At 34.7% G+C, this 12,500-nt stretch overlaps 1 pseudogene; it reads right to left on the bottom strand.

The window, feature by feature from the left end:
* Positions 1-12,500, bottom strand: part of LOC137652054 (regulating synaptic membrane exocytosis protein 2-like) — a 163,133-nt pseudogene that overhangs the window by 101,906 nt on the left and 48,727 nt on the right.

Raw genomic sequence — 12,500 nt, 5'->3', positions numbered from 1 at the left:
CGTTTATATATTTTATTCTTATTCGTTATCTTTTAATATTTTGATATTTTCCTTCTCCTTACCTTCAAGAAACTCATTCTTTCAAGATGAAATTTTAAGTCCTTTTGAAAGCATTGGTGATTTATAGCCTCACCTCCACCCCCCCCTTTTTTTCTCTCCGGAAAATAATGGTCCAATTTCCACTGCTAATTAATTTCGTCCTCCTTCTTTGTTACTCTTCTTCAATTTACCCCTTTTGTTATATATTTATTCATAATTATCATATTAATTAATCGTCCTCTCTTTATATCTTTACATATATTCAAATGCCAAAATCCTAGGAAATTTTCCAGTGTTTGTTTCTTTTACCAAGACACACACACACACACTCTCTCTCTCTCTCTCTCTCTCTCTCTCTCTCTCTCTCTCTCTCTCTCTCTCTCTCTCTCTCTCTCTCTCTCTCTCTTATCATATCAATTAAACATTCTCTCTTTACATAATTACATATATTCAAATACAAGGAAATTTTCCAGTATTTGTTTCTTTTACCCAGATATACTCTCTCTCTCTCTCTCTCTCTCTCTCTCTCTCTCTCTCTCTCTCTCTCTCTCTCTCTCTCTCTCTCGCTCTCTCTCTCTTATCATATCATTTAATCCTTCTTCATATATTTAGATATGTTAAAAGGCCAGGAAAATTTCCGGTGTTTGTTTCTTTAACCCAGATATCCAGATACTCTCTCTCTCTCTCTCTCTCCTCTCTCTCTCTCTCTCTCTCTCTCTCTCTCTCTCTCTCTCTCTCTCTCTCTCTCTCAGATAAAAATACCCCTTTGACCTTTCCTCACAATGAGAAGTCAAGCTTATTGAAGAGAACCCTCTTTCGGTGTGACGTCAAGCAAAGTAATTCTATACTTATGAACTGGTCTTTTTCAAACCATCGTTTCTCCAATGTAAAAGTTATTGTTAATTGAAAGATTATCTTTTACATTCCAGGTACTTTTTATTTTATACCCATTCTACTTTTTTTTTTAATTATACGTATATATCTTTTGCGTGATTCAAGCTTTAATCCATACGATGGTTTTAGCGTAGAGCAAGACAAACATCTCTCTCTCTCTCTCTCTCTCTCTCTCTCTCTCTCTCTCTCTCTCTCTCTCTCTCTCTCTCTCTCTTTCGTAATGCTTTCGCCGAAAAATATAATGGCCCAATACAAAAGTATTTTTTAGTTTATATATGCAATATCTGTTTTGATGTTGTTACTGTTTTTGAAATATTTTATTAATTGTTTATTATTTCTCATATCGTTTATTTATTTCCTTATTTTCTTTCTTCACTGGGCTATTTTTCCCTGTTGGAGCCCTTGGGCTTATAGTATTTTGCTTTTCCAACTAGGATTGTAGGTTAGCTATTACTAATAATAATAATAATAATAATAATAATAATAATAATAACAGAAACTAGTCAGAGTATCTTATTCCTTTTAACGATCATACAACATCCTATTTGATTTTCTCTTTGCCTCAGCCTCCTTTCATCTGTTTCCATGAATAAACAGATCCTGCGACGGACGCAGTCTGGCGTCACGCCTCGAAAGATCCTAGGAGGAGACAAGCTCGCTCCACGCTATTTACGAGCCTCCGTTTTGCATAATTTCGCGGCGCGTCCATAAATCACATCCAATGGAGAGATACCTTTATCGAACTTCGGTGAACCGTAAAGCTGAGGCTATAAACAACAGGCGCTTTTGATGGCAATTTGGGATTTACGTCGCCGATGCTCTAACGTCCCTGACTGGTAGGGAACGTCAGACTGGGGTTCGAGTCCCTCTCAAACTCGGTAGTTTCTTTGGTCGCTTTAACCTCATCATCAGATCTCCCTGGAGAATTCTATCCTGTTCGTAATACTAGGCAGGCAGTTAATTCTAATGGCCAGGCCTTCTCCATCATGAGGCTCAATACTACACAGTATTCTAGAAGTTTTATTTCAGCTGTTACCAAGTTGTGGAATGATCTTCCTAATCGGGTAGTTGAATCAGCAGAACTTCAAAAGTTCAAGGTTGGAGCAAATGTTTTTATGTTGACCAGGCTGACATGAGTCTTTTTATAGTTTATATATGACATCTGTTATTGACGTTGTTAATAGTTTATATAGGACATATCTGTTTTGACACTGTTACTGTTTTAGAATGATATATTGTTAATTTATTCTCATCATTTATTCATTTCCTTTCCTCACTGGGCTATTTTTCCTGTTGGAGCCCTTGGGCTTATAGCATTAGGCTTTTCCAACAATGGTTGTAGCTTGGCTAGTAATAATAATAATAATAACAACAGTAATCCATGTGAGGTAAGGATGGGGGTTTTGGGGGAACCTATATGTTTATCTGCTGAGTCATTAGCAGCCATTGCCTGGCCCTACTTGGTCGTACCTTTAGCGCTGATCATATGTATATATGGTCAGTCTCTAGTCTAGGGCATTGTCCTGCTTGATATGGCCATGTCACTGTCCCTTGCCTCTGCCATTCATGAGCGGTAAAAAAAAGAAGAAAAAAAAAGGAATTACTCTACGTGGTATTTTAATCAACATTCTCTTATAAGCAAAATGGACCCCCTTTCATTCTTCTTCGCTTGGTTACCAGTCAAAGCTGGACCACTTACAGACACCAGGCTGGGGATTTTAACAGAATCTGAATTTGTGAAATACACATTTTGTCATTTCTATCTGTTCTTTGTATATATAGTATATATCTATATATATGCATATATACAGTATGTATATATATACATATATATATACACACACATATATATATGTATATATATATATATATATATATATATATATATATATATATATATATATATATATATATATATGTGTGTGTGTGCGTGTGTGTGTGTGTCACTCCCTGCGAGAGTAAGGTAAATGATGTCTTGAAATAAGGCTAAGGATGCTGAAATGAATCCATTTTCCTCCACAGGCGTGATTTTTGATGAATGCTATCCATGAGAATATTTCCAGTTCAGTTTTTAACTTTAGTTATTAGTAATTCCTTGATCAAGTGAAAGTCGACGTTGCACATAAAAATGTACAAATCCACTGACATAATTCAGAAAACTTTACAGGTTTAAAGGCCACTCATGGATGGCAAAGGCAAGGGACAGTGACAATGCCATAGCTAGCAGGACAACGCCCTAGAGACTATATATATGGGCCAGGGAGGGCCAAGCAATGGCTGCTGATGACTCAGCCGATAGACTTATAGGCCCCCCAAACACCACATCCTTAGCTCACAAAGCTGATGAGGTTGCAGCGACTAAAGAAACTAACGAGTTTGAGCGGGACTCGAACCCCAGACTTGTTGATCATCAAGCAGGGACGTTTCTAATGGACCACCACAAAACAGGAAATGACTCGACGAAAACCCAGACGGTCATAAGTCGTACAGATATTTAAATTTTCATTTGAGATATATATCTCAGCCGGGGAGACCCTTCGACGGGGTTCTCTATATTGGAAACTTTCATTCATTAATAAACTCATAAAGTTGACTTCTCGGACCTCATTGTAATTCATTAGGTAGTTAAGGGTTCCATACCAGGCATTTCATGTTTGCATTAAAGCATAAATATTTACTCGGACACAATGAAATGGAACTTTAAAATATTGAATAACTTTTCAGAACATTTCACGAGAGTAGTCACTCTTTAAAATGTTTTTCCTCAATAAAAAGTAACATTTAGTCATTAATTGGGAGAAATGTATTTTAGATTTAATTTCTCTTACTATATTTTGTCCTTCGGCCAACAATTGATACCCGGAAAACAGAAGTCGACATCCTTTAAAATAGTTTCGTTTCGTTTGTGATGGCCGATGTGGTAACGTCCCTGACTGGTGAACGCCCGACTAGGGTTCGAGTCCTGCTCAAAATCGTTAGTTCCTTTGGTCGCTGCAACCTCCCAATCCTTGTGAGCTAACGAAGGGGGGGGGGGGGAGCCTATAAGTGTATCTACTGAGTCGTCAGCAGCCATTGCCTGGCACTCCTTGGTCCTAGCTTGTGTGGAAAGGGGGCTTGGGCGATGATCATATGTGTATATGGTCCGTCTCTAGTGCACTGCTCTGCTCTATAGGGCAATGTCACTGTCCCTTGCCCCTGTCATTCATGAGCGGCCTTTAAACCTTTAAATTCATTAATTTGGAAATATATTATGTCATTGATTTCACTCTATGGTAATTCTGAAAGCTTTGTTGCAAGTAACGTTCAGTTTATAAATTATCAGTATTTGTTTACAAGACCACGCCCTCCGTATACTGCCAAATTATGCAAAGCTATTGTTTTCCGCTATTACTTTTTCATAGTTTAAAACAATTTGCCATGTGGGAAACAAGCTAGAATTATAAAAATTGTAAAATTATAAAATGACCTGGAACTGATATCGTCAACATATTCAACCAAACAGAAGTTCGTGATGCCAGCGTACATTTGATATATATTCAAAATATATACTGAATTAAAAATGGAATAATTACTCGAAAGTGAGGAAATGGACACTTTTGAGTAAATTACTCCATTTTCAATTTAATATATATCCTAGGAGTTTTGTTGCGAGTAATAGTATACAAATTCTCAAAAAGAGTTACTAGGTGATTCTAAAGGTTTTGTTGCAAGCTGAAGTAATACATAGTTTATGAAATCTCTATAAAATAGCCAGAATTCATTGTGGTTTTAACAGAATTTATAAAATTTTAACCTTTGAAGCTATGAGTGGGTAAGGATATATTACTAATGCTACCAGATCATATTTAATGGGTCGATAAAGAATAAATGCAGAAATGCATAGCTAAGCAATAACATTTTTGCAATACATTTTCCAACAATTTTGGTTTCCTTTATTAGGTGAAAATAAAATTTTATTATCTTCATATTATCTTTTATGTGTCTTTTCGCGTAAGAATTTCTTATTCCTTATAGTAAATATAATTAATCATCTAAGAAATATTATTCTTAACTCTCTCTCTCTCTCTCTCCTCTCTCTCTCTCTCTCTCTCTCTCTCTCTCTCTCTCTCTCTCTCTCTCTCTCTCTCTCAGAAGAGATGTTATGAGTTACTTGTCCTTTGATGTGCCAGTCTGTCTTTCTTCTTCTTCTTCTTCTTCTTCTTCTTCTTCTTCTTCTTCTTCTTCTTCTTCTTCTTCTATATTTCTAGATATCACAGACTTACTAATGCACTGTTTATTCAAACTCATAAACTATTATATCAATACTTGCCCCCTTTATTTCTCTCTATTTTTACGTGTACATACACACACACACAAACAAACACAAACAGGTGTTTACATAAAGATTGTAATTGTGATTTAAAATATCTCTTTCTCATGAAAGATAAATTTCTAACTTCTGATATCCATTGATTATAATTTTGACAGTGATTGTTTCATAAAGCTTTTAATATTATTATGGTTCTTAAACTTCTCTTGTAATTTTTCCCTATTTCCTTTCCTCACTGGGCTATTTTACCCTGTTGGGGCTCTTGGGCTTGTAGCGTCTTGTTTTTCCAACTAGGGTTGTAGCTTGGCAATTAATAATAATAATAATAATAATAATAATAATAATAATAATAATAATAATAATAATAACAAAAACAATAATAATAATACTAACAAAAACAACAATAATAACAACAACAACACTAATAATAATAATAATAATAATAACAATGATAATAAATAATAGTACTAATAATAATAATAATAATAATAATAATAATAATAATAATAATAATAATAATAATGGGCATAGTTTATCAAAAATTCATTATTTTTTGATAAAGTTCACAAAAAAATTCAAAGCATTCACAACTGTAAATTAATCTTTTGATACAGCCAAGTAATATATTTTTTTTTTTTTATTTCACCGTATTATAAAAACATTTTTCAAGTGTAGAGGGAAATCAAAACGGAAATGTGATAAAATAATAATGAAAATAAATGTTAAAATTCTGTAGTCAAAAATGTATTATTTTTTTTTACTGAAGCTTATATCAATAGGACTTACCCATATACAGACATAAGTTCAGTCGCACATATGTGTATATATACAGTATATATATATATATATATATATATATATATATATATATATATATATATATATATATATATATATATATATATATATATAAATATATATATATATATATATATATATATATATATAAAAATATATATATATATATATATATATATATATATATATATATATATATATATATATATATATACACAAATATATATACAGTTCAGTATATACATATGTATATATATACATATATATATTAATACATATATACATATATATATATACTTATATATATATATATATATATATATATATATATATATATATATATATATATATATACATATATATATATATATATATATATATATATATATATATATATATATATATATATATATATATATATATCATCTCTTCCTGCCTGGTGACCCAAAGGGCCTCGGTTGGATTTCGCCAGTCGTCTGTATCTTAGAGTTTTTATGTCAATTACCGTGCTAGGCGATATATCTTAACAATCCATGTGTGATAAACGTTATATAAGCGGATGGGCAACCTGGCGGAGTAACCTTGGATGTGGAGGAAATGCCCCCCCCCCCCCACCCCCCTAAATCTCTATGAAATCACTGGCTGTCTGCAGGATGACCTTTTTGGAATTGATATATATATATATATATATATATATATATATATATATATATATATATATATATATATATATATATATATATACATATATATATTTATATATATATATTTATCTTCTTTTTTTGTCTACATCTTTTCCCACTTCTATGTAGGGTCGATGTTTCTGGTCAGCTTTCTCCATCATCCTTGATGCAGTGGGATTAACCGGTGATGAGGTGTGGGACAGAGGTAGATGGAGAAAGCTGACCACAAACATCGACCCCACATAGAAGTGGGAAAAGATGTAGACAAAAAAAGAATATATATATATATATATATATATATATATATATATATATATATATATATATATATATATCCCTTTACTTCCACAACCAACCATTCACCCTACAAGACAATGCTATAAAAACCGCCAGAGCATCAAAACACTGACACCCCGGGGAAAGTGACCGCAGGTTATGTAGAAGCGCATATTCACCCTCGTATTCGAAGAACCTTGCAACTTGAAACTGGAAGTAGTGTCCATTATTGGAAATTTCCATAAAGGAGAACAAACAGCCTATCGCGTATGCTCGCTCGTTGGAGCCAAGGTTTCGCGAGTTCGCTAATGAGAAACAAAGGACGTAATTTTCCCGGGACTTACGGACATTCATTTTCCCGGGACTTTCGGACATTCGTTTTCCCCACGTACATTCGTTTTCCCGGGTCTTACGGACATTCGTTTTCCTGGGCCCTACGGGCATTCGTTTTCCTGGGCCTTACGAACATTCGTTTTACCGGGTCTTACGGACATTCGTTTTCCTGGGCCTTACGAACATTTGTTTTACCGGGTCTTACGGACATTCGTTTTCCTGGGCCTTACGAACATTCGTTTTACCGGGTCTTACGGACATTCGTTTTCCTGGGCCTTACGAACATTCGTTTTACCGGGTCTTACGGACATTCGTTTTCCCGGGTCTAATGGACATTCGTTTTCCCGGGACTTACGGACATTCATTTTCCCGGGACTTACGTAAATTCGTTTTCCTGGGCCTTACGGCCATTCGTTTTCCCGGGTCTTACGGACATTAGTTTTCCCGGGTCTTACGGACATTCGTTTTCCCGGGTCTTACGGACATTCGTTTTCCCGGGTCTAACGTAAATTCGTTTTCCCGGGACTTACGGACATTCATTTTCCCGGGACTTACGTAAATTCGTTTTCCTGGGCCTTACGGCCATTCGTTTTCCCGGGTCTTACGGACATTAGTTTTCCCGGGTCTTACGGACATTCGTTTTCCCGGGTCTTACGGACATTCGTTTTCCCGGGTCTAACGTAAATTCGTTTTCCCGGGTCTTACGGACATTGGTTTTCCCGGGACTAACAAACACTCGTTTTCCTGGGTCTTACGGACATTCGTTTTCCCGGGTCTTACGGACATTCATTTTCCCGGGACTTACGTACATTCGTTTTTCCGGGTCTTACGGACATTTTTTTGTGGCTTCTCTGCTCGGTCTTATGTTAATGAGACTGAAGGGAAAGCCTGTACAAATTAGGGAGCGGTAATTATTACCTTAACGGCTGATTAAAGGGATTATAATTTTTATTAACTACGGGTGCTAAATATCCACGCGGTGAATCTGTATCTCTCTTCCTCATTTTTGTTCAGGATGTGATAGTTTTTAACATTAAATTAGAGTTTTATAAATATCTTTTTTTTGCGTTAACTAACATCAAAATACGATCCATGTGTAAAAATTCCTAAAAGTATCTTTTTCTATAAAGTTAAAATACCATGCATGGGAAAATCTCTCTCTCTCTCTCTCTCTCTCTCTCTCTCTCTCTCTCTCTCTCTCTCTCTCTCTCTCTCTCTCTCTCTCTCTCTCTTCAATTTAGAATGTTTTTTATTTATATTCTAAATGGAATCTTTTAATGTCTGTTTATTAATTTTTGTATTGCAAGGTATATCAAAGTGTATAAAAAACAGCAAATATAATAAATAGCTATGAATCTCACTTTCTTTACGATTAAGACAAGTAATTATGTGTATATAATTAGGAAATTAATTTAATGAGCAATTCACAAGAACCGAAGAATTTTCTTTTACACTCTGCGCTGATACATAGAAGAATTTATCAAAATATCACTAGACTATGTTTTTAGTTTCCTTCAATGACCTAGTACTCTGGAGTGAATGGCAATTAATTATGGATAGCTTTTGAGTGAATGGCCATTAATCATGGATAGCTTTTGAGTGAATGGCCATTAATTATGGATAGCTTTTGAGTGAATGGCCATTAATTATGGATAGCTTTTGAGTGAATGGCCATTAATTATGGATAGCTTTTGAGTGAATGGCCATTAATTATGGATAGCTTTTGAGTGAATGGCCATTAATTATGGATAGCTTTTGAGTGAATGGCCATTAATTATGGATAGCTTTTGAGTGAATGGCCATTAATTATGGATAGCTTTTGAGTGAATGGCCATAAATTATGGATAGCTTTTGAGTGAATGGCAATTAATTATGGATAGCTTTTGAGTGAATGGCCATTAATTATGGATAGCTTTTGAGTGAATGGCAACTAATTATGGATAGCTTTTGAGTGAATGGCAATTAATTATGGATAGCTTTTGAGTGAATGGCAATTAATTATGGATAGCTTTTGAGAGTCAATTTACTTTACATTTGTATGGAAGCGATATAGGCATTGCACACTGAATCTATATATCTATCTCTATTAATCACACTAATTCATTAGCATTAAAGGAAATCGCTTGCTTCCATTATCAATATAATGCTACGCTGCACTGATATATAGAAGAATTTATCAAAATATCACTAGGCCATGTTTTTAGTTTCCTTCAATGACGTAGTACTCTGGAGTGAATGGCAATTAATTATTGATAGCTTTTGAGAGCCTAATTACTTTAGATTTGTAATGAAGAGCTCAAGCATTTATGGAAGCGATACAGGTAGATATTGAACACTAAATCTATCTATCTATCTATCTCTATTCATCACAGAAATTCAATAGCACTGGAGGGAATTGCTTGCTTCCATTATTAATATAATGCATCCTCACTGTGGTATTTTTCTCTGTTAGAGCCCTTGGGCTTATAGCAACTTGCTTTTCCAACTGAGGTTATAGCTTAGCTAATAATAATAATAATAATAATAATAATAATAATAATAATAATAATAATAATAATAATAATAATAATAATAATAATAATAATAATAATAATGATATTAAAAATAATAATAATAATAATATCGAATTCATTGAAAGTAATGTAAGGGGTATTAAAATATTTGATTATTGTCAATTTCTTCGCATAGTTGATACTTTTAACATATTACAACAATACAGTTTTAAAGTCATTTTTTTTTCTTTTTTGACGGCTGCTTTTCCGATCCAAAACAACAGGGGAACCCTACTCTCTACAGGACCTCCACTGTCATTTTATCTTATTCGTTCGGAGCATTCAACATTTCATATCGCGTATTGCTCATTTACTGTTAAATCGTCACAGTCAAAGGACTGACAGAATAAGAAAGTCTTCAGTTTCCCCTTGAAAGTCTTAATATCTTCAATCATTCGTATGTCTCGTGGGAGTTTATTGTATTATTATTATTATTATTATTATTATTATTATTATTATTATTATTATTATTATTATTATTATTATTATTATTATTACTTGCTAAGCTACAACCCTAGTTGGAAAAGCAAGATGCTATAAGCCCAGGGGCTCCAACAAGGAAAATAGCCCAGTAAGGAAAGGAAACAAGGAAAATATAAATATAAACTATATAAACTTTAACAAAACAAGTGGAAGGGAAATTAGATAGAATAGTATGCCCAAGTGTACCCTCAAGCAAGAGAACTCTAACCCAAGACAGTGGAAGACCATGGTACAGAGGCTATAGCACTACCCAAGACTAGAGTACAATGTACAGTATTATATTGTATTGACCTGTATAGTAATAGTATTTTGCTATACCAGATATCCCGAGCAAATCAAATTACGCAAAGAAACTTTGATCAGTAGAAAATCAGTTCTCACTAAATAAACAACGAAATACAAACAATGTTTACAGGTTTGCTTATTCATAGAATGTAGATTGATATGATATTTAGGAGAATATATAATTCCTTATCAATTTTCATTATTGAACCTATAATAGGATGATATATAATACGAAAAAGATCTCGAAAAAGAGCCCTTACCCAAGGAGCCTCCCCCCGCCCAAAAAAAAAAAAAAAAAAAAAAAAGATCTCGAAAAAGAGCCCTTTCCCAAGGAACCTCCCCCCCCCAAAAAAAAAAAAAAAAAAAAAAAAAATAAATAAATAAATAAATAAACCCACTCACCTTTTCTGTGATCGAGGTCAACATCATGTATGACGATACGTATCGTCTCTCCCTCCGTCACCGAACTCTGCCTTTTGATGCCGTCTTCTGACCCGATGCTGAGGTCCCGCGAAGTGTTGACCTCCAGGGACTGTGTGATGCGGGAAATGCTGCCCCGCCGTCACTCGCGGGTCCTGGCACCACGGCGCCCAAAACTACTCCTCCTCCTCCCCCTCCCACTCCGCCCACCAGTGGAGGCGTGGGGGCGGTTTGATAAGAGGTTCTTGGTGACGTGGGCGGCGTTGGGAGCATCCGACCGCTATCAGATCTGGCGATTGAGAAGATGTAAATGAGTTATTTAATCATAAGGGTTTAAAGGTTTAAAGGCCACTCATGAATGGCAGAGGCAAGAGACAGTGACATTGCCCTATCAAGCAGGACAATGCCGTAGAGACTGACCACACACACATATAATCAGCGCCCAAGACCCCTCTCCACCCTACTTAGGACCAAGGAGAGCCAGGCAATGGCTGCTGATGTGTCAGTGTTGTATCTATTGCAAAAGTAGAGCTTATGTGTAATATTTCGATCTTGGAGAGCTTTAGAAAAATTATCTATTGTACACATACACAAACAAACTTACGCATGCTCTCTCTCTCTCTCTCTCTCTCTCTCTCTCTCTCTCTCTCTCTCTCTCTCTCTCTCTCTCTCATTCTCTCTCTCTCGTAAGGTGTGTATGTATGTGTGTTTAAAACTAATGGGGAAACGTGATGCTCAGATGCTAAAAAACTTAAGGAAAATGTAGATATAGAGTGACTCCTGGACTAGTTTCGTCTTACTTCCTCTTGAAGAAGTAAGACGAAACTAGTCGCATTTAATTTATATATACACAATATATATATATATATATATATATATATATATATATATATATATATATACATACATATATATATATATATATATATATATATATATATATATATATATATATATATATATATATATATATATATATATATATATACGTGTGTGTGTACATATAAACATATGTACACACACACTCACGTATATAGGCTGTACGTATATATATATATATATATATATATATATATATATATATATATATATATATATATATATATATATATATATATATATATATATGAGAGAGAGAGAGAGAGAGAGAGAGAGGAGAGAGGAGAGAGAGAGAGAGAGAGAGAGAGAGAGAGAGAGAGAGAGAAAAGCTTATTATCAACTGTCCACTTACACGTTGGATGACCTCCTCCTGCCAGTCCTCCACTCGTCATCCGTCGGATGCAGCCAGTGTTCTTCATCCAAACTTGAAGATCCGGTACGCCTTGGGGGTGCGGGTACCGTAGTGATGGTACTTCCACCCCCTCCTCCCCCCTCTCGGTTGAGGGGGATCTCGGGGGAGAGGGGAGATGGAGAGGAATCTAATGGTCC

This window comes from Palaemon carinicauda, chromosome 13 (assembly GCF_036898095.1).
Source record: "Palaemon carinicauda isolate YSFRI2023 chromosome 13, ASM3689809v2, whole genome shotgun sequence".
NCBI classification, from domain to species: Eukaryota; Metazoa; Arthropoda; class Malacostraca; order Decapoda; family Palaemonidae; genus Palaemon; species Palaemon carinicauda.
This window is presented reverse-complemented; position numbering and strand designations above follow the sequence as displayed.